The sequence below is a fragment of the Astatotilapia calliptera genome, chromosome 17 (genome assembly GCF_964374335.1).
Source record: "Astatotilapia calliptera chromosome 17, fAstCal68.1, whole genome shotgun sequence".
NCBI lineage: Eukaryota > Metazoa > Chordata > Actinopteri > Cichliformes > Cichlidae > Astatotilapia > Astatotilapia calliptera.
Genome location: NC_137438.1, coordinates 38,081,429 through 38,102,359, shown reverse-complemented (window position 1 = coordinate 38,102,359; position 20,931 = coordinate 38,081,429). Strand labels below are relative to the sequence as shown.

Below are 20,931 nucleotides of genomic sequence, written 5' to 3'. Positions count from 1 at the left end.
TCATGTGTTGAGAAAAACACAGATTTAAAAATTACATGGTCTAATATTTACATTTAGCATAACTGCAACATTATTTTTTCTTTTTTTTTTTTTTTAAAGACTCGAAAGGACTTGAAATTCAAAGTTTCAGACTTGTGACTTGACTCGGACTTTTACACCAGTGACTTGAGACTCGACTCTGACTTGCCTGACATTACTTGAGACTTGACTTGAGACTTGAGGATAAAGACTTGAGACTTACTTGAGACTTGCAAAACAATGACTTGGTCCCACCTCTGGTATTAAATATAAGAGAAAGAGAGAACTTTAAGAAATTAATATACCCACTACAGTAACCATCAAAATGACGAAAAAAAACATTGCCGTAAACAGTTTATTTTGCGACACCACGAAACAAACGATAGCGTAAAATGAAACGATAGACGTTTTTGTATCGTCATCCGATATATATCGTTATATCGAACAGCCCTAGTGGTATGATCTTTTCCTATTTAAGGATGATTTTCAATCCACTGGTTCCCTTCATGTCTGCCAGTACTCCATCCTGTCTGATGGTTCATTAACAACAAATAGCTACAAGCTTCAAACCTTCAACCCCACACCAGCTATTGCCCTCAGAGCCTTGGCTCCCTGCTTTTACTGTTCTGCACCTCCTCATCATTCTCTAACTCCTCCTGTTGTCCAAACAACAGCAACTGATAGGGTGGTAGGCCTTTCTCCTTGGACAAAGCGGCTATTATCAGTCTATTCAATAAGCTTCTACCACACAGAATACAACAACAACCGCAGCACTCTATAGTAGCTAGGAAACATGCCATTTATACTAACAAGGACATGCAATGGTCAATTTTTGAGTCAGATCAGTCTATTTGTTTGGCGCCTTCACCGGTTTCTGATTAGGCCTAACCCTCAGCCAGAGTTTACAAAGGTGATTGTGCAGGTATACAATGTGTCATGTGGTGATAATTAGCTCCAGCTTTACCTTTTATCTGGACAGCACTAGACTGGATGTGCATTTAATCACCTCATAGGGTCCAGTCCACCAGGGTTCAAGCCACTTTCCATTGTGAACTTTCACCCGCACCTAGTCACCAGCCTTTATTGCTGTAGTTGTAGTTTCCTCAGGCTCAGCCAGCTGCACCTGCTTAAACAAAACTTAAAAACTCGCTTAGTCTACGCTGTCATATATTCATCACAGTTCACCTGCCAAACATCCAGAGAGGTCATACGACCTCCCTCTCAGGGTTGGACCAGGCATTGGCCTGCCTCTCAGCGACTCATGTGGCATCAGGTGTGTATGCGCACCCGGAGAGGTTCTCATTGACATAAGAAAAATGGGGAGAGTGTCCACCCATCTCAGTTTACTGTCCTAATATATGCCACAATTTTTCTCTTCAAAGTCTGATTTGCCCTTTCACCACCCCTTGTGAGGCAGGGTGGTAAACAAATCGGTGTGTTATACCTAGAGCCTTTTCTACCTCTGCCAGTTCTTTATTGGACAAATGTGAATCATTGTCAGAGCATATGCTCCTTGGGACACCATAGTCTGCACTCATTCATTTTTGAATGGGATTGCTTCCACCTAGCTTGTGAAGCAGTCCACCGCCACCAGCAAGTAGCTGAAACCTCTCACTCTGTTTTCAACTCCCAAATCAGGGACTTGGGAAGCCAAGCTCTTGAAAATCTTGAAATATGTGGATCCGCTGCAAAGCTGCAGCAGCGTGTGTAAGTTGACAGCCACAATAAAGAAGTGTACTGAAAAGTGCAAACATGTGGTCGGGTCTGTCGTGCATCAGTGGTGCTGAAACCCAGGATTGGGGCTACCAGAGTCTTTGTGTGTCGGTATGATCTGTCCTCTTTCTTCCATGGGTGAATCCTCTTCAGGTTTGTTTTACTCCTCTGAGGAAAACGCAACATACCACATGTCTACTTCCACTGCCTTCCAAGCGTTTGGTGCATCTGTGGCCTCCCAGGTCAAGCTCAGCGCTTTCTTGACCATTGAGCCCAGTGTTCTAGCCTCATAGTTGCTTCCAACTACAAGTGTGACATGAGAGTGTAAAGTACTCTCATCTAAGCCTGAGTTATACCCGGAGCTCTGTAGTTGGGCCTTCCTATAATATAATCTTTGCAACGGTTTTAAATGCTTCTTCAGTCTTCCCAGCAGTTTAAATATTTATAATTTCAACCACATTAAGGCTGGCAAAATAAATGCAATCAAAGGGCATGCATGAAATTAAACAATAACCTAAACTGGGTGAACTAAAACTAAAACATGGGGGGGAAAAAAAAACCTTAAACATGGTGAACTGACATGGATACCTGAAGACATGACGCAGACGAGCAGACAAGGAACGACTGAAAACACACTGACTAAATACACACAGGAGGCTAATGAGGGAAGTCGGAACACATGGGGAAAACAGCTGACACACATGAACATAATGATGATAATGATGCATTGGTGGCTGCCCACTGCTTCACTGGGTGAATGGGTTAAATGCAGAGGAACTATTTCCCTATGGTGACTAACACATACACACATTACACACACAGACATGAAACATATGAAGGGCAAGGGAGACTTAACAGGGGTTGAAAACACAAGGGGAAACTAATAAGCAAATGAACTTAGATAACCTAATGAACTTAACCATAAACATCAAAATAAACTGAAACTCAAAACGCTGGGTCAAAAGACCCAGGATCGTGACAGACAGTGCAGGAGCGTGAAATGGCTAACCAATTACTTTCTCCAGTAAAGTAATTAAGTAAGGTACTGCATCATTTTAGGAAAAGTAAGGAGTAATGTGAAAGACATTATTTAAGTAAGGACCCAACAATGGTGACATTAATAATCAGGCATCGCCACCTGTGCATACTCAGCATGATTCAATATACATTATGCATTATCGCCTTTCTAGCATTTGACAAATCTGCTGCTGCTGTCACCACTTTCTCACACTGAGCACACGACTTAGAGTCTGGAGCCATTGCAGCAAACATCATCCAGCGTGATCACTTTGGCAGTGGGTCACTGATGATTCTTAAAAAGTGGCACAGACCTCCATGTGTTAGCCAACAGTTCCCAGGACTGTTGTGTGTTTTGCAACTTTGTTGCTTGCAGTTGCAACATAGCTGAATTCATTTGACGTTACCATCATAGTTGATAACTAAATGATGCCAGTTAGGCATGCCTCCTTTTTAGAATAGAATAGCCTTTTATTTTCTTTGTGCATGTACAAAACAAATTGTGGGTTCTCCACATCAACTGTGCATGAAATAAAAATAGAAACAGTAGGACGGCAAGAATAAAAAACAGACAAAAGGAGTACATACGACAAAATAAATATATACAAGCAAGAGAAATGCATCCAGAAGAAATGACCAAATTAGAGGACAGGTTGCAAAGTGCTTGAAAGTAGTGCAATGGACTTTGTCTGAGTTGAAAGAAGTGTAATGCTATATCAGTTATCAAGTTTTAACGCAACCTTTATGTTTTCGTGACTCCAAGAGCAGTGGTGTGCGCTCTGTAGTGCACAATGGGACGATCTTAAAGAGATTAAGAGCCACCACAGCATCGTCTTTGAGCTTCCCTTTTAATATTTTTCTCTTTTTTTTTTAGGTTTTTCCAAACACAGAGCTGCTGTTTGTTTCTATTCATGTTCTCAAAAGTTGGTCCCTGCTTCTTGTTGCTACCATCAGGCACCAACACATAATCCATCATGTGTCTCGGACAAGTCATTATAAGAATTTCTGACTCTAATGGTCTAATCTGACAGCGTCCTTTATCATTAATTGACATTTTATGATTTGTTTGCATAATTAACACTAAATGTGGCAGACATATAAAACCTCCGAAGATAATCATGAGGAAAGCACTTGGTTTTTTCTTCTGATAAGGTTAACTCAGTCCTGCTGTTTTTTAATTATTCTGTATAAAGGCTGGTCTATTTTCTATAAACAACACCTCAGCAAATGGGATCGTGCCAACCTTTTTCTTCATCTTCAATATGCTCATAAATACAAAGTGAGAGGAAATGCTGGCAATTTGTAGAAAATCATTTTACATTTGGTCAAGGTGGAAAAACTTCACCATCAAAACAACAAAAACAGAAATAGAAATAATAAAGTGCAACAGGAAAATGTAAAAATATAAATCATTCATCATTCAGTAATTTCATCAAGGTTTCCCCATCATTTGAATTTAACCTAAAATGTTTTAATATCATCTGACTGAGAAGCTAATTAATCATAAACTGTTAATCTACATTAACTACAGACCAGCTCACAATTCACATTTTCTAATCGTCTGGAAGTAAGTAAGAGTTCTTTTCTATTGTGAACATATCTGTCATTAATATCTACTGCTTCTTTTTTTATATTTATCTCTACATAAGATTTTTTTGTGCTTTTTTGCTTTCAGGTATGTGTTTGCATATGATTAAATTATTCAGCACAAACTCTATTAAGCTCCTTCAAAATAAAATTTCCATTTCAAGACACTGCCTACCCCCTTTTACACCACTTTTGTTAAGCAATGACACAAGAATTATTAGTACTTTGATTAAATCCTGCTATAGTTGCTGCATTGCCATTGTGCACATTAAGTAGGTTTGTGGTCTTGTACTGTATCAGGTACTCGGGGTAGATCTGCTGCTTCTCAAACACCACAAATATGGAGGGGTTCATTACATCATTCACACAGCTGTCATAGAAGTTTATGCCCCCTCCATCCTTGGAAGGAGGTCGGCGATAATCAGAGGACCCTATGGTGAAGTCTCCCACCAGCACCCGTGAGATGAACATGGCTCTCACATCAGTGTCTCCGGTGTAGTTGTGGGAGTAACTGGCATCACGGGCAAAGTAACTACCTGTGTTTAGACACCAAAAGATACAATTATCAAAACTTTATTTGTGGGAAAAGACAAAGGGCTACGCATTATTTTCTTCAGTGATAAACAGAGACAAACAAAGCCTTTGGTTTATTTTTTTAAAGTATCACTTCCCAGCACCCAAGGGTGTCACAGAAAAGACTGCAAGATTGAAATGAGAATGTTTGGAATTTTTGATTTTAAACGTATTTTTTCTGAAAACATAATTTGAATATTCAATAACCGTTTTAACTCACCTTTCCCATAAGCCGTTCCATGAGTTCCACAGATTCTCCAGTCAAAGTTGTGGTGGCAGATGGCGTCTACATCTTTGGAGTCAGTGCCATGAAAAAGCTTTTTCTCCATCACCTTTCCATCTCTGTTTTTGCTCTTCATTTGATTTTTCTGCCTTGAAATAGGAGGCAGGAAAAAAATAACTCTAACTGGTACATGTACAGTAAGTGCGGGAATATAAAGTGAATAAATATACTATAGACATCTACAGTATACATACTATATACATCTGCAGCAGCAGTCTCTGTAGCCACAAGTGGAAAGCAGGATAACATTGAATGCTAAATGCAGCTAAATGCTGTATAAACAACAGACGCAGCTTCTGTTTCTGAAAATATAGCTTAAATGTTCAGCTCAGGTTTGCAAAATTGCATCTGAACAAACCACAAGATTTCTGGAATAATGTCCTTCAGAAAGATGACACCACAGCGGAGATGTCTGGCCACAGTGCACATCAAACAGAGTCTCTGCACAAACACCTCATACCAGCTTTCAAGCTCGGTGGTGGAGGCGCGGCGATTTGGGTTTGTTTGGTCTTTTACACAACAACAGGACCTGAGCACCTTGGAGTCACTGAGTCAACCATGAACTCTGTATACCAAAGTATTCTACAGTCTAATGCAGTGTTGGGCAAGTTACTTTGAAAAAGTAATTAATTATAGTTACTAATTACTTCTTCAAAAAAGTAACTGAGTTACAAGATTCTAAAAGTAATTAATTACTAGGAAAAGTAACTATTGCGTTACTTTAAAAAAAATGTTTAATTTTACAGCATTATTGGCTGTTTTTGACTACTTTCAATTCTCCCTCTACATTTCACCTTGAAAAACTCTTTCCTTTGCCTTGTTTGGTCTCATCCTTTTCAGCACAACCTCACATGTTGGAATTTACAGTTACGTTTTCATTTTGACATACTGTATTAACACAATTGATCTAAAATCAGATAAAAACATTAACTCTGAGTAGAAAAAGTTATCTTTTTTACTGTAACAACCACAAACATGTTTAATGAATCATATTTCATAACTTTGAATGCAAGTATAAATTGTAAATTTTAAAATCATACGCACAAGTTTTGCAAACAACAAAATTGTTGTTGCAGTTTGCAGCCATTTACCTTTTACCCTTTTTTAAATAACCATTTCAAGCTATTTACATAACAATCAGGTGTTCTCCATTCAATAAGATGCCACACAAATTATTTGTGCCACTTCAAATATTTCTATCCACTATAAAGAAGAACATCACACCTGATACCTGCAGGTCTGACATAAGGTCATAACCAGAGAGGTCTCGCTGCGCTGTCCTTAGACAGTAAACGTGACGACACTATTGAGGAAAAAATGCCGCGTATATCTTGTTTATCATGACTCTGGTTTTACGTGGCCTATCACCACAATTTAAAAACTGGTATATATCACCTTATTGCTTTGTCATCTTGAAGTAGTCGTGTGATTGGCTTACTACGACTACTTCATTCTTCCTCAGTCAAGCAGCAGCACTCATGCGATTGTTTTGCCCCCTTAGCTCCAGGTGTTTTGCCAAAAAGTAAGTAATCTGAGCGCGCACAGCTGCTCAAAGCTGTAGCGTCCAGATTACTTACAGCTACTTCCGTGCAACTGATATAAGGTGCGGTAACCTGAACACAGCTTCAACCGTCTGTTTGTTGAAAAATAGTAACACCGCATTTTAGTAACGGCGTTGTAATGATAGGTAGCAGTAATTAGTTATATTACTCGTTACTGAAAAAAGTAACGCCGTTACTTAGAACATTGTTATTCCCATCACTGTTCAAATGTGAGGCCATCTCTGAATGAATCCTGAATGAAATGCAGGGCTTTAACAGAGCGGTGCATAAATGAATGCCTGCAAACCTCAGCGAACTGACAGCTGGTAATACTATATACACTTTAATAAAAAGCTCAGTCATATCAGTTACACAACCATAACCTCACTTTAGCTGGCAGCAGTGGTACAGTAACTTTATACTCACAGTGAAAGATGGGTGCACATTAAATGAAATACGTACAACTGAAAGGCTTCCCATGGAGCTTTGTTCTGAATCCTCTCAATGTTGATGATGTCACAGTCTTTCATGGTTTTATAGAAAAGAGCTTCAGCCTCCTTAAATTCTTCTGAGCTGAGCTGGAGTGAGATTCGCTGTATGAAAAAAAAACAGGCACATTAAATATTTTTATTCACAATGACAACGAAAAATAACAAGTGCTCTGCTCTCTGCTTTTCCTCTCACCCCCAATTGCTCATGGCAGATGGCCCCGCCCCTCTCTGAGCCTGCAGTTAAAACTGAGTTTTTTTCCTTCCCACTGTTGCCAAGTGCTCGCTCATAGGCAGTGTTGGGAAGGTTACTTTTAAAATGTATTCCACTACAGATTACAGATTACATATTGTATCTTGTAACGTATTCCATTACGTTACTCAATGAGAGTAATGTATTCTGAATACTTTGGATTACTTAATATATTATCATGCTTTTTTACAACTACATGAATGTACTATTGCTGGGTGATTTATTACTGAAGGTTACTCGCCATACCAACACCAACTAGATGTTTAAATCTTAATATAAATGAGTAACAGTAGGTGGACATTAGGTAAGGCTGCACTTTTTGCAGCGATCTCGTATAGAAAACTATTCCACACGTATATAAAACAGGTCAGCGGCTCCGAACCGTAGTAAAGGGACCTCTGGCTAATACGTCGGGTACGTGTCGGGCTCGTAGATGAAAACTAGCTTTACTTTGTTGTCTGGGTCAACTTTGCTAGCGAAAGACAGAGAGAGGCGTTGGAAGGCTGCTCCAACCGAACTTATTGTTTCGGAGGAAAACACGAACACAGTCGAGTCTTAATAGCTTACTTACAGCTGGGCTCGTCAGGCTCTCTTTTTGGCTGCAGTGGTTATTATTATATTTACATGCTTCCAGCTCCTGTTTCTGCTCGATGACAGCTCATACTTTTCCTTTTTCTCCCTCCTCGCGCTCACAGACACATAACGGGTATGACAGTCCATTCTCCCTGTAGCACGGACTACACTGCCCATGAAGCTACATTCTTTAGGGCGATGCCTGCAACACTCTGCCTGTTGCCTTCATATTAAATCATTTAAAAAAATATTTCTTCACGTGACTATGAGACGCGAGAATGAGACGTTTGAGCCTCTTAATGCGGGTTTTGTTTGGGTTTCCACCGGCGTGGAATTACCAAAAATAGAGAGGGGACAGCCTAACATATGAAACAGGAAAAGACGGCTGTGTAATCCATTTATTTTAGCAAAGTAACTGTATTCTGAATACCACCTTTATAAACAGTAATACAGTTACTCATATTTTGTATTTTAAATACGTAACGGCGGTACATGTATTCCATTACTCCCCAACACTGCTCTTAGGGGGTTGTCTGATTGTTGAGGTTTTCTCTGTGTTATTGGAAGGTTTTAACTTAATATATAAAATGCCTTAAGGTGACTTTTTTGTGCTATATAAATAAAATAAAACTAAATTAAATTGAATCGAATAGGGACAAATTGCCATCCCAATGCTTAACAGCAATCAGCTAATGTGTTTCTTAATAATAATGAAATAATAATTAGGCTGCCCTAATGTAATATACTTTTTTAGCCTATTCAAAAATACTAAAGTACTTTTGTTTACAAAAAAGAAATAAATGCCTAGCAATGCTAAATTGTATGTTTTAGCTTGTTTACTTTGAATAAATTGCTACTTAACGTTTTTTAAAAACTGGTTTTTTTCTTCTCCTACACCATTTGCAACAGAAACTCTGTTCTCACGGCAGATTAGCCAGACGGCTGCACTTCATTCATTTTCAAATTATTTAAGAATTTGTCACAAGAAAAAAAGACCCCATAAAAAACAGGAATAAAACCTTCACGTGAACGAACATGAAGAAGCAGAAAACCTCGTATGAAACTGTCTTTTTCTGCTTCTAACTCGTTTTTATGAGCTGTCCTTCTAATAAATGAATTCATCCCGTCCAATGAAAAGCTTCGCATCTTCATCGCCAACAGCATTTTGTCCTCATGTCTATTTGTCAGTAAATTTACTTGCTCACTTCTGTTATTAATATTATTAGAATACAATTAATTTCAAAAACATCTAAATTTAAGAGTGTGACTTACAACAGAATAGTTATATTTTATGTTTTTTACAATACCGAGCATCCTGTTTGAGGGATCTGTGTGTTGTCCCAGGTTTTTGGTATTGAAGTGGAGCTTTGAACTGAAGACCTTCTGCAGAGAGAAATTCAAATTTACTTTAATGATGTCATTTTTATAGAAGTTGAAAAAACAAGGCCAATTTTATTTTTGTTTAAAATTAAGTTTACAACTTTCCTGGATCCAGCATCAGCTCTTGTCAAGCTTTATGAAGCTGTACGCTACAACAACAATATTGTTTTTTATTTGTTTGCTTTTGGTTAGTGAGCTTTGTTTGACTCTAAAGACCAAGGCAATAACAGTACTTTGGCATGGTTACCTATCAGTATTGAATAGAAATTACGTTAGATTCAAGACAATATGCTGGTCTCTAGAGATCTTGGTGTAAAAATCAAATCCCATCTCCAACTGGAATAAAGATGACAAGAAAGTTCAAGTATCTAATGAATTTAGAAAAAAGTAAGGAAGTCTGGTGGAGCTGTTTTGGGGATGACATACCTGACTTTCTTTTTTAGGGCATCTGCAGCAGAGACAAACCGTGGCCGTCTACAAACAGGCCTTTTGGTGCCGTAACGCTTGTTTGTCTGCATCATGTCTGAGGGGCAAAAAAGTTTAAACTTGCACAACAATTATAAAGCTGATTTTATATTTTAACATGCAGAAGTATGCATGGTTCCCTATTCTTTGTTTACCTTGGAAACTGAGTGAATATGACTGTGAACCAGCAGTGAACTCCACCACGTCTTTATCATTGGCCAGAAACTTCTCCTCCAGCTTTGCACTGTTGATGTCTGCTGCTTCGTGTCCACCAATCTGCAAAGTGAGAACAGTAAAGGTGTTTTTAACCTTGAAGGAAACCTGCATCGGCATATGAACAATGAACAGTTCATAAGAAAAGGACAACTGCCAACCATAGGGAGGGAAAAATTGATACACCATAGTATCGTAATATTTAGCATGGTAATATATTCTGGAAATACTATGAACAAGAGAGCTGGTTTCATGGACCCTCGTGTTTACATTCAACTGACGATCATCCAACACTGGACACACTTAGCTTGACAGCGTGGCTTATCACGCAAGTAAAAATAAGACTGGAGTAAAAATTGGTGGCTGCCTGGTGATTTATTGATTTATTTATTCATATTCTGTGACCAACTACAACTTGTAGTGAATACATTTTTGCCCAGAGCTTGAGGATGTTGCACACTTGTGACCACGTTTGAGCGCAAGGTTGTCTGACAGGAGGCAAACTTACTGAAACCAGTTGCAGTCAGACTTGGACTGACTCTAATCACTCACAGAGAGATTGGCTAAGGTTTGCAGATAGCTTCTATCTAATTTATAAATGCAGACATATTACCACTTTAAGATGACAAAGCAACAAGGTGATATATACCAGTTTTTAAATTGTGTTGCTAGGCCACGTAAAACCAGAGTCATGACAAACTATATATACGCGGCGTTTTTCCCGAATAGTTTCGTCACGTTTACTGTCTAAGGACAGCGCAGCGAGCCCTCTCTGGTTATGACCTTATGTCAGACCTGCAGGTATCAGGCTGTGATGTTCTTCTTTATAGTGGACAGAAATATTTGGAGTGGCACAAATATTTTGTGTGGCATCTTATTGAATGAGAACACCTGATTGTTCTGTAAATAGTTTGAAATGGTTATTTAAAAAAGGGTAAAGGCTGCAAATAACTTTGTTTGCAAAACTTGTGCATATGATTTTAAAACTGACAATTTATATTTGTTTTTAAAGTTATGAAATATGATTCGATAAACATGTTTTTGGTTGTTACAGTAAAAAATATAACTTTTTCTACTCGGATTTTATGTTTTTTGTCTGATTTTAGATCAATTGTGTTAATACAGTATGTCAAAATGAAAACATAACTGTAAATTCAGACACGTGAGGTTGTGCTGAAAAGGATGAGACCAAACAAGGCAAAGGAAATAGTTAAAGTGAATTGTTAAATGTTGTAATTTTTACAACAACAGAGTCCTGAGCAGAGAGGTCCAGCTGCAGTGTGTGCAAACAGCATCAGCATGGATGGATGGAGATGCGTTTCCAGCAAGCTGCAACTTCACTGTGTGTGAAGATGACTTTTGAGGAGACTGTCTGAGTGACATTTGCCACGTTTGGAGTAAAATGGCAAGATGAGACAGTGGGAAAACACAGGACAAAGCTGAAGAGAACTGTCTGCCATTGGACTGCAACGTGGGAGAGGAGAACGGAGTGAGAGGAGCAGGTGAGCACACAGAGGAAGGCTGTCGTTTAGTGTGGGTAATCAAAATTTGGGTAAGCAATCCTGGGAAAAAAGGAAACTGCTTTAAGTGGGAAAATTGAGAAGGAGTCTGGACTACAAAATGAGAAAGGTACACAAAAAAACACACACACAAACAGCATTAACCATACCAACCCCACATACACATACAATGACACTCGTGAAGACCAGAAAGCATCTTAAGCATGAGATTCTGTTTGTCATCTTGTCCAAGTCACTAGTAAGATGAAAAGTGATACATAGACTAGTGGACTGAATATTATAGGAGGACAAATGATTGCATCATAGGGAGAAAACAGAATGCTGATGAGAGGTTTTGACTGAGTGAGCTGATTGTTGAGTTTCTGGTGTGTGAAGAAGTTTTAACATGGCACACATTTGGTTACATGAGAAGAAACTCATTATGTGATGAGACAACAGGGTTATGCTGTGTGTTGTGTGTGGCTGATTGGATGAATGTTTGAGATCAAACTAGCTGATGATTTGTCTTTTGTTGCAAGGTTGAGCCTGCCAATTAGGTTTGGTATGATCCCCCCCCTTACTTTTTATTTTGTTACTTTCATAGTGCACTGAAAGTTTTGTTTAATATTCTCTCTCATCTAAGAGGATCTGAACGTTTGAATAGGGAGAACTACAACATGTTGTTGCGAACGGTTGCAAAGTGACTTTCTCCAAAATTAGAACGGGCTCAGGTGAAAGCCACTTGTTTGGGACAATTAGGAAGCGAGTCCCTTTCTAAAAGGATTCAGCGAGGTAATCCAGTCTAAATTCTGTTTCTTTTTTAAATGTCGTCGTTTTGCTGAGGGTGGAAACAAAATGCGACGATAGGTTCCACTATCAGCAAAGAAAAAAAGAAACAATCGATGAATGAATAATGAGTGAAAATAAAAAAATGGGGAACTGACTGACTGGTAAAAGCTGACAAGACTGACTGACACCACTATTCAAGGTTACCCCATTCAGATGACAAAGGAGTGGATGTATCTCTGTGTGTGCCTCTTGTTGCAGGAGCAGGAGGACACCACAGGAGGAAACTTGGGTCACATGACTATGTGAACTCTGCAAATTTAACCTTTTTAGTTGTAATTTTTCTGGATGTTTTTGAATTTACCAAAGGTGTGTTATTCATCACCTTGTGTTGCTCACAGAGATCACTGTGAGAAAGAGTGTATACACCTGCGCAGCACTAACATTTACATTTCTTTTCTACAGCAGAGGGTTAATCATGTGATTTGATCATGTGATTTACAGCAGGACACACAACTTAGTAATGTTTTTCTACCACAGGATTACTGAGATTTTGTGTGTCAAGAAAACTGTGGTTACAGGCTGTGTGTTGGTGATGAAATTACACTGTGTTGTTGAGAAAATGTTGAAAATTACAGGGGAAGATGTGAATACAGTGTGATACTGTGTTGAAACCAGTGTTACTTCTGTTTTTTACAGCCGAGTGTTAACTTTATGACCTTTTACAGCACCTCTGGAACCTGTTGACTTAGGCCCGACCTCCAGGATGATCCGTGTGTTTGGCTAATGTTTGTTTTTCCTTTAAAGCTGCTTGTAAAGGATTCAGCACAGACAGACAAGTGACGATTGAACAGATGTGCAGTGGTTACTCAATAGTTACATGGGGCTTATTATCTGACCACTATTGAGCTCATGGTGAGTGACAAACTTAAGAAAAGTCACTGTCCAGTCACTGTAACAAAAAATAATTTCCCCCAGGGATCAATAAAGTATTCTGATTCTGATTACAATGTGGAATGAAGTGCAGATGTTCAATGATTTGGAGCAAATTATGGAAAAATCAGGGGTTTAATGAGTTTAGAGTAACCCTGCAATTATACTTGTCTCTGTGATGCTGAATACTTTATTAATCTTATGCTACAGTTGGTTGCAAATGTGAGTTTGTTTTAACTTAAAGACTTTGTCTTCTAGGATACAGGCTCCGGGTGCAGCTGGGAGTTAAACAATCTTAATGTTTAACCTCTGACTAATGTATTGACAGGGTTACAGGTTTGGAGTGGAGCTGCTCCAAGAGGGAAACCCTGGAGAATTTTTTTTAGAAGAGAATGTGCAGCATTCTTGTGCATGTCTCATTGTGTGGAGCTGACACATGACGAGAGCCGTGTGGCACAAGAAGAGTGTCAATTTTAAATTTGCAGGTACCATGAGGAGAAGCGAGTAAGGAAGAGCGTCGACAAGATGGAAGCTGAGGCCAGGAGAGACGCTTCAAGAGGACCAGTGAGAAGCAGGGACCATCTGCAGGACAGCTGAAAAACCACAGTGGGTTGCACCACTGGGCTTCCAGAAGATCGTCATGAGGAGACTTCGCACAGCAAAATCTTAAATAAAGTTTCGACGTTGACGTTGAAGAAGACAACTAAGGTGTACGACGTGCTCTGCCTTAAATCGTCAGCGCGTTGGAACAGAAACTGAGGGATGAAGGGAGCGTGCCAAGCTCCAAAAGTGACAGCGCAGCGGGGGACCAGCGATGGAATTGTGGTTCTGTGTGAAGCACAGATGCTAGGAGACTGGGAGATAGTTGACACCACTTTCCCCAAGGATGAAGATCATCTAAAGGTGTCACTTTGCCATGCAGATTTGATGCTCTGCAGAGAAGCCTTCTGCGAGGGAGAGATGTAAACAGAGGAGCCTTTTGTCTACATTTACATCGTGTCAACTTCTCTGAGCTGGTTGAAGTTTTGAGCCATGGGTGGACATGACTCAAAAAGGGGGGAGAAGATCATAAACAACTTGATCCAATTTCCTTTACAAAATCTTTTTCTGCAGTGACAACAGGAAAGGAGAAGAGTTGTAAGTGCAGATGATTCACCAGTTGACTCTAACCCCCACAGGGTGCCTACAGTGAGAAGATTTGGGGGGTTGATAGGGGTCATAAAGAGGAGTGTTGACCAGGCTACAGCTTTGAAGTTAGCTGAGATTCACATGGACAAACAGTAAAATCAACTGATGTGTTTGAATGCCTGTATACAGCTGGATTGTAGTGACATATGATTTGAGAATGTTGATTCTTCGTGTTTGACTGTTGACATTCATTTGTTTACTTGCAGGATGTAGTTTACTGTGTATGAGATGGAAGAACATAGTAGTTTAGAACATGTATTAATGGTGAACCTTTGCTGCAATAGGAGGTGAATGACGGCAGGAGCTGTGTGACATCTAAATCTACACTGACACTGTCAAAAACAAGGAGTGAGAAAATACTACACAGGAATAATCTGGAGCATAAAAATAACAAAACAGGAGGGAAATGTTAAAGTGAATTGTTAAATGTTGTCATTTTTATGCTTCCCATCTCTACATTGATTCAAACTGTGTGATCAAAGACATTCCTTTGTCTCACCACCTCTCCAGCCACTCTGTGCTGGGAGAGGTTTTATTGTAGATACATCCTATATGAAAGATCTGTTTCTTGTGTTGTAAGCTTCCAGCTTTATGATCATTTTGGTGAGCAGGAGGTCACACAAATGCACCCCCATGACACACGCATTCTCACATACACACACGTTTAAAACATGCTGCATATGAACAGTGCTAATAAAAATGCAGAGAGGTCGACAGTGATCACTGAGTATTTTTAAGGGCTTGTTCAGATTAAACAGAACAAGATGAGAAGCATTAAAACATGTAATGAACACAGTAGAAGTTTGGACCCAAAAGCAGGGTTCATACTTCATCACTAACAACCAGAAACAGTTTTCTGGAGCTATTATTTAAAAAGCTTCAGAAGTGTGTTAAAGGTGGTCCATTTTGTATGATTGACATCACTCATAATTGTCCTGAAAAAAAAATGTTGTGGGTCCTTATGGGTTAATTTTTAGCAATCTGCCAAAATTTCTGTCAACACTCTGTAGTTACTCACAGCGGATGCAAACATGTTCCAACTCCCATCCTGCCAGTACCAAAGCCACTCGGTGGTGTGGATGAAGGTCGGCTCGATCACCGAGTTTTCTGTCGAGAGTCGACGCACTTTGTACTGTCCAAACGTCATCGTGTCAAAGTGCACGGCCGGGCTGGTACTACTGCAAAAAAACAATCAAGAAAGTATTAACATCAGTTCTACCAAAACCTTTGTGCATTGAAACACTCAATGAAAGGATTTTCCTGTAGCAACAGAAAATCTTGTCTCACCTCATATTTTCTCTTTGTTTTACAATTATGTTAAAGTTTCAAATTATTATTATTATTTTTTTAAACTTTGTCAAAGTTTAAAATGAGCATCTGTTATTTTATCAGTGTATATATGAAAGAAAATATGGAAAAGCTTAATAGTTCCACTTTATCTAAAAACATTGAGATGATTGTGTCACGGCCAGGCGGATCAGCTGCACTGTCTCTCTTCCTCTCTCTCTCCTCTTCTCTCTCGCCGGGGCGGACTCACTGTGGGTTCACGCCCTCGGGAGATGAGACACCTGGGTCTCATGAAGATGATCAGCATTTAAGCCAGGAGGTGACTGCTGCTCCTCGCTGGATCGTTGTCTACCACGCATTAGTGAAGCCAAGCTACTGCAAGTCGGGTTAAGTGTGTTTCCTTTGTGCGTTGTATTTAAGAATGCGTGCTTTTCCCCTGGACCTGCACCTTCTTGTATACACACCTGGTGAATTGTAAATAAATCTTCCTTGTGTGCATCTGAGCCCGGAGTCCTGCGCTTGAGTCCTCCTCCAAACCGTAACAGATTGTGTAAAATAAATCTCTGAAGAAGTTCAATTGTGTGAGTACCTGTATGAGTTACTGGGGTCACAGTAGTCTCTCTCAATTGTCTCATTGTCGGGCAAATCAGTCCACTGGACTCCATCTTGGACCTGCCATCGGTACGGCATCTTGTCATGAGCTTTAAAACATCGATCTAAGGAGAAAGAAGAAAGACAGCTGGTCAAAGTCAAGAAAGAACTACATTAAAGCCTCAAACACTTACTAACCATGACTTTCTCACCATCATGTTTGCAGTGACCTTTAATGAAGTACATGCAGATCCCTGTTTTATCTGAAAGAAACAGGAGATATTTCACACACCTTGTTTAGACAGCAGTTTTAGTTCATCTCCCCATAGAAGTGTTTCCAGATTTACCTCTAATGGTCCTCTGTCTCTTGTTGTGCCCTTTGTTGGCTTTTGCAGCTTCATCGTCAGCTGCATGAATGTCACTTGAGAAACGGGCGTTTTCTCGGTTGACCGGGTTACCGTGTTTCCCTCTATCCCAATGGCGTGGCCGCTTTTTGCTCTTACCAAAAAGACTTTTCATCAGTGTTGTTGTCATTAGCAGAGACTTCACCACTGGAGCAGTTTCCTCTGTGGACTCTATCTTCCCTGTTGGTTCCAGCCAGTCTCAAAGCCTGTTTATTTGCATAAGCAGCCTTCAAGGACTGAAAGAGTGTGTCAGGTACGCCTCTATCTTTCAAAGCTCTTAATGGCTGTGGAGCATTAAAATCGTGGTTCTTCCAGCAGCTGCATTCACGGCTGATGTAGTTCTCACAGATGTGGAGCCTCCTGCAACCATCACCATCCCGACACCTGCTGAACTCTCCATCACCATTGTTGTAGTTGTAGCATATCTGATGGAGAGAAGAAAAGAAAAGATGGTTACAATCATAGCCTGTATATAAAAGATGGATATGGCCAATGTTATATCCATTATTTATGTTAACTAGCTATAAGCAAGAGGCGGATCTGACTGAGCAACTGAGGACATGTAGCACCCACATGTAAGTAGGTATAACCCAAAACCATACTTTGCTTTATCACAGCAATAAAAGCTCGATAAATTAAAGTTAGCAAAATGCTATCTAAATAAATAAAATGTGAAACTGGTGCCCAAGATCCTAGACGTATTGGGAATATTTTTACTGAGGTCATCGGTCAATGTGGGATCATTTTCTTATTAACTTGTTTGCAACAGAAAAACTCTCTCAAGCTTTTTAATATTGTTGTATTTTGTGAAGTTGGTGGGAAGGTTGAGCTGGATATCAGCATGACAAGAAAATGTGTCTAAAGAAAGGCTGCTTGATCAGCAGATCCAGTATTGATTGAAATTCAACTTAAGAGTGCTCGGTAGTAAGACTCACAGCAGGAAGGAGTGTGTGGTCACTCTGCAGCAGCAGGGTGCACAGCTCCTCTCGGCTCAGGCTCTCCAGCTCATGCTGCCTCAGAAGTCTTTGGTTATGCTCAGACGTCAGCTCATGGGAGAAGCTGCAGCCCCTCCTGTTATAACAGAATCCACACAGCTGATTCGTGACTGTGAGTGCTAGCATCCATTTGCTCAGTTAAGAAGAAAAAACCCAAACCAAAAATAAAAACAGTGTAATACATTTAAATGAGCTGATGTCTCTCACTGTGGGATGATTATGAAAGCTTATCTGTCTGGAACAAAGTCAGCTGTTTTTGAGGCTGTTAGTGCTTAAAACCAAAGGGTTATATCAAATGACAGCCTAATAAATCATGGTAGTAATATTACATAAATGTCAAACTTAGGTTTTGGGACATACGTTTTAATGGGATTAGTCCAATACCAGCTTTTTATATATAGCTGGGTAGAACTAGAATCCCTTTAACATTTAAAATTGAGACAAAAAATTCAACCAAACACACTGTAAAGCCATTTTCCTTTCACTTCCACTCTTTTTTCTAACTGCTAAGCTAAGCTGATGTTGTAGCTGCACATAAAAAAAAAACATCAGAGAAAATATGTCTAAGGGATTTTGGTTTTGCTTTTTCAAGAACAGCTCTATAAATTCTCTGTAGGCTCCTCTTGTTTATCTGTTTGTGTCTTCATTTCTATTCCTGTTATTTGAGTTATTACAATATATGTGGCAGGTGTATGGCAATGTCCAAGGCAAATATTGCATAGTGTTCCTCCCAATTACAACATGGTTCAGTCCATTGTGTCAAAACCTTGTTTGTTGTCAGTAGCAACCGATGCAGATATCAGGTTTACACGATAAAAGAGTTTGAAATCCTGCCTCCACCTGAGCTGTCAGATGCAGCTTTCTGTATACAGATACAGTGTGCAGAAATAATAATACTCCAATGCAATAAACTCTATAATTTACTTTAAGTCCAGCATGTTTACCTGAGCTGGCTGAACTCACAGAATCCGAAGAGGAAGTTTTTGCACAGGTGCAGACCCCTGCACGTCCCCGGGCAGTCTTTGCCTCTGCAAAGTCTCAGGCGGGTCCTGGCCACCACCTTCTCCTGTCCGTTTGGACAACACCGAGCAAATTTCTCTCGGTTACAAATGATCTCCGACAACTTCGTGGGATCGCCGGAAAACAGATTATACACTAAATCCTCCGTGTTGACTGCTCCTTGGCCGGCGCAGATCATTCTCAGTATTTCCGTCTCCATCGTTTCCGAGCTCTGCCTGCGTTAACTTCCACCTGTGAGACCAAAGCGCAGCCTGACTACAGCTTCATGTGAGGAGGAAAACTTCGGTATCATTTCTGATGATTGGAAAGCGAAACTGAACTATTTTTTATCTTGAACTGATGCTGTAATGCTGCTGATTTCCACTTGGGGGCGTCACCGCGCTGTATGATCTCCTAATGCGTCCCACACCTCGACTGAACAGGGGAAGAAAGAAGGCTTTCTTCCGCTTCACAGCTGAACAGAGTGAAGAGATTTCCAGTAATGCTATAACAAAATCAAGTCTCATTAATTTTATCTAAATGCTTTCTGCATTCTTCTCTTCAAAGAGTCTCTAATCAGATTACTGTGTTTTTACAGTAGGTGTTTAAGATTACATATGCCACTTTTAAAAATCCGATTATTGTAATCCCATTATTGCCATCTGTTAGTCCCACCAGCTTGAAACATGCAGCAGAACGGCTGCTGCCTGCAGTTTGTTTCCACCTCAAACATGCAAAAAGAAGGATTGGGCTTATTGCCTATTATAATCAATATGTGCTGTATTTTAACCGGAAATTCATGTAAAAATTTACTGTCGACTTTTAAATTGATTTTCTCATTTAGATGAACTTCCAGCACATTATAACGGATATGTTTCATTAGCACTGGAAACCAGCTCACCAGGTCTTCGCCTCCAGCTGCAGGAGGAACATTTAAAGTTCCCTGGCATCACTCATCTGCATTTTCTTGTTAACGTGCAGCACATTCCCCACCAGCTTCATTGCTTCCTGTTCCCCTCCCTTACTCCGAGGAGTATAAACATGTTGGAAGTGATTTTTCCATTCCTTCCCCCCCCCCCCCCCTCCTTTTTTATTGCCTGTCACTTCTTCCACCATCTGCTGCCACCAGAAACTATTATGCTTGTTACTCTGAAAAAGCAACATTTTCTTTAGTATCATAAAGGAATACAGACAAATCTGACCAAGAGGATCACAATGACCAGGTTAAGTAGCCTACTATATAGTCATTTGGTCAACAGTCTAAGATGCATAGCACCTTACTTGATTAAGATGTTTAAATCAAATTATTTCGGAGGACATTACCTGGTTCAAAGAACTTATTTTACAGTAACTATATCCTATATAATCGATCGGTTTCCTTCTTCAATATCAACTGAATTTTGATTATCGGGGGGCAGAAAAACAAGCTATTAGTGCTTACAGATGACTAATAACAATGACCAACTGTAGTAAATCCAGTAGTTCAATCTAGTATTTTGGACTGCTAACCCAAATATTCAAGAACCAAATGAAATCAAAACACTTGACTTGGCTAAAAAAGAGGCTGAGCATTTTATGTGGCTGAGGACAACTGCAGAGTGGTGTTAATTACCAGTGTATTTGTCATTACTTCACATTACACATACCCAGTTTGTGCCCTGAGGTTTGACCACCAGTGATATGATCGGTAACCACTCTTGCCTTCCATTTTGAATGGAAGTGTATTACCCGACCAGCAGGCGAAAACCCTTTTTGGTCTTGTTTTGTTTGCTAGGAAAATGTTGGAACCCACAGTTTGAATGGAAGACACCAACTTATAAGCAAACACTTGCCAGTAGAACATATATAGCCTCCCCTACCGATATATTGGTAGGGGAGGCTATATCAATCGTGGATGTTAATTGGCCGATATTAAAATAAATAATAATAAATAAATAAAAGAAGATTATTTTTCACTGTCACTCTATATTTGTAAAAACTCATAAACAACAAGACATAACGAATGTTAGGAAACTATATGTGTGTCTTTGTCAAAGAAAAAACAGTGAGTGATATATCCGATTTTTAAAGCGCTAAATATCAGTATTGGTCTTAAAAATCCTCTATCAGTCTGGCTCTAGTCAAATCTTTCGTTGGTGGTGAAAC

At 39.6% G+C, this 20,931-nt stretch overlaps 1 pseudogene across 1 annotated transcript; it reads right to left on the bottom strand.

The window, feature by feature from the left end:
* Positions 1–105: 105 nt before the first annotated feature.
* Positions 106–19,209, bottom strand: LOC113008590 (protein mono-ADP-ribosyltransferase PARP12-like; annotated as a pseudogene). The gene is made up of 12 exons (XR_013902569.1): positions 18,732–19,209; positions 17,728–17,863; positions 16,736–17,217; positions 16,601–16,651; positions 16,387–16,513; positions 15,529–15,688; positions 10,047–10,167; positions 9,853–9,949; positions 9,354–9,429; positions 7,195–7,325; positions 5,129–5,280; positions 106–4,871 (listed from the first exon to the last, which is right to left on the bottom strand). The product of XR_013902569.1 is annotated as a protein mono-ADP-ribosyltransferase PARP12-like (transcript).
* Between the last annotated feature and the right edge of the window lie 1,722 nt (positions 19,210–20,931).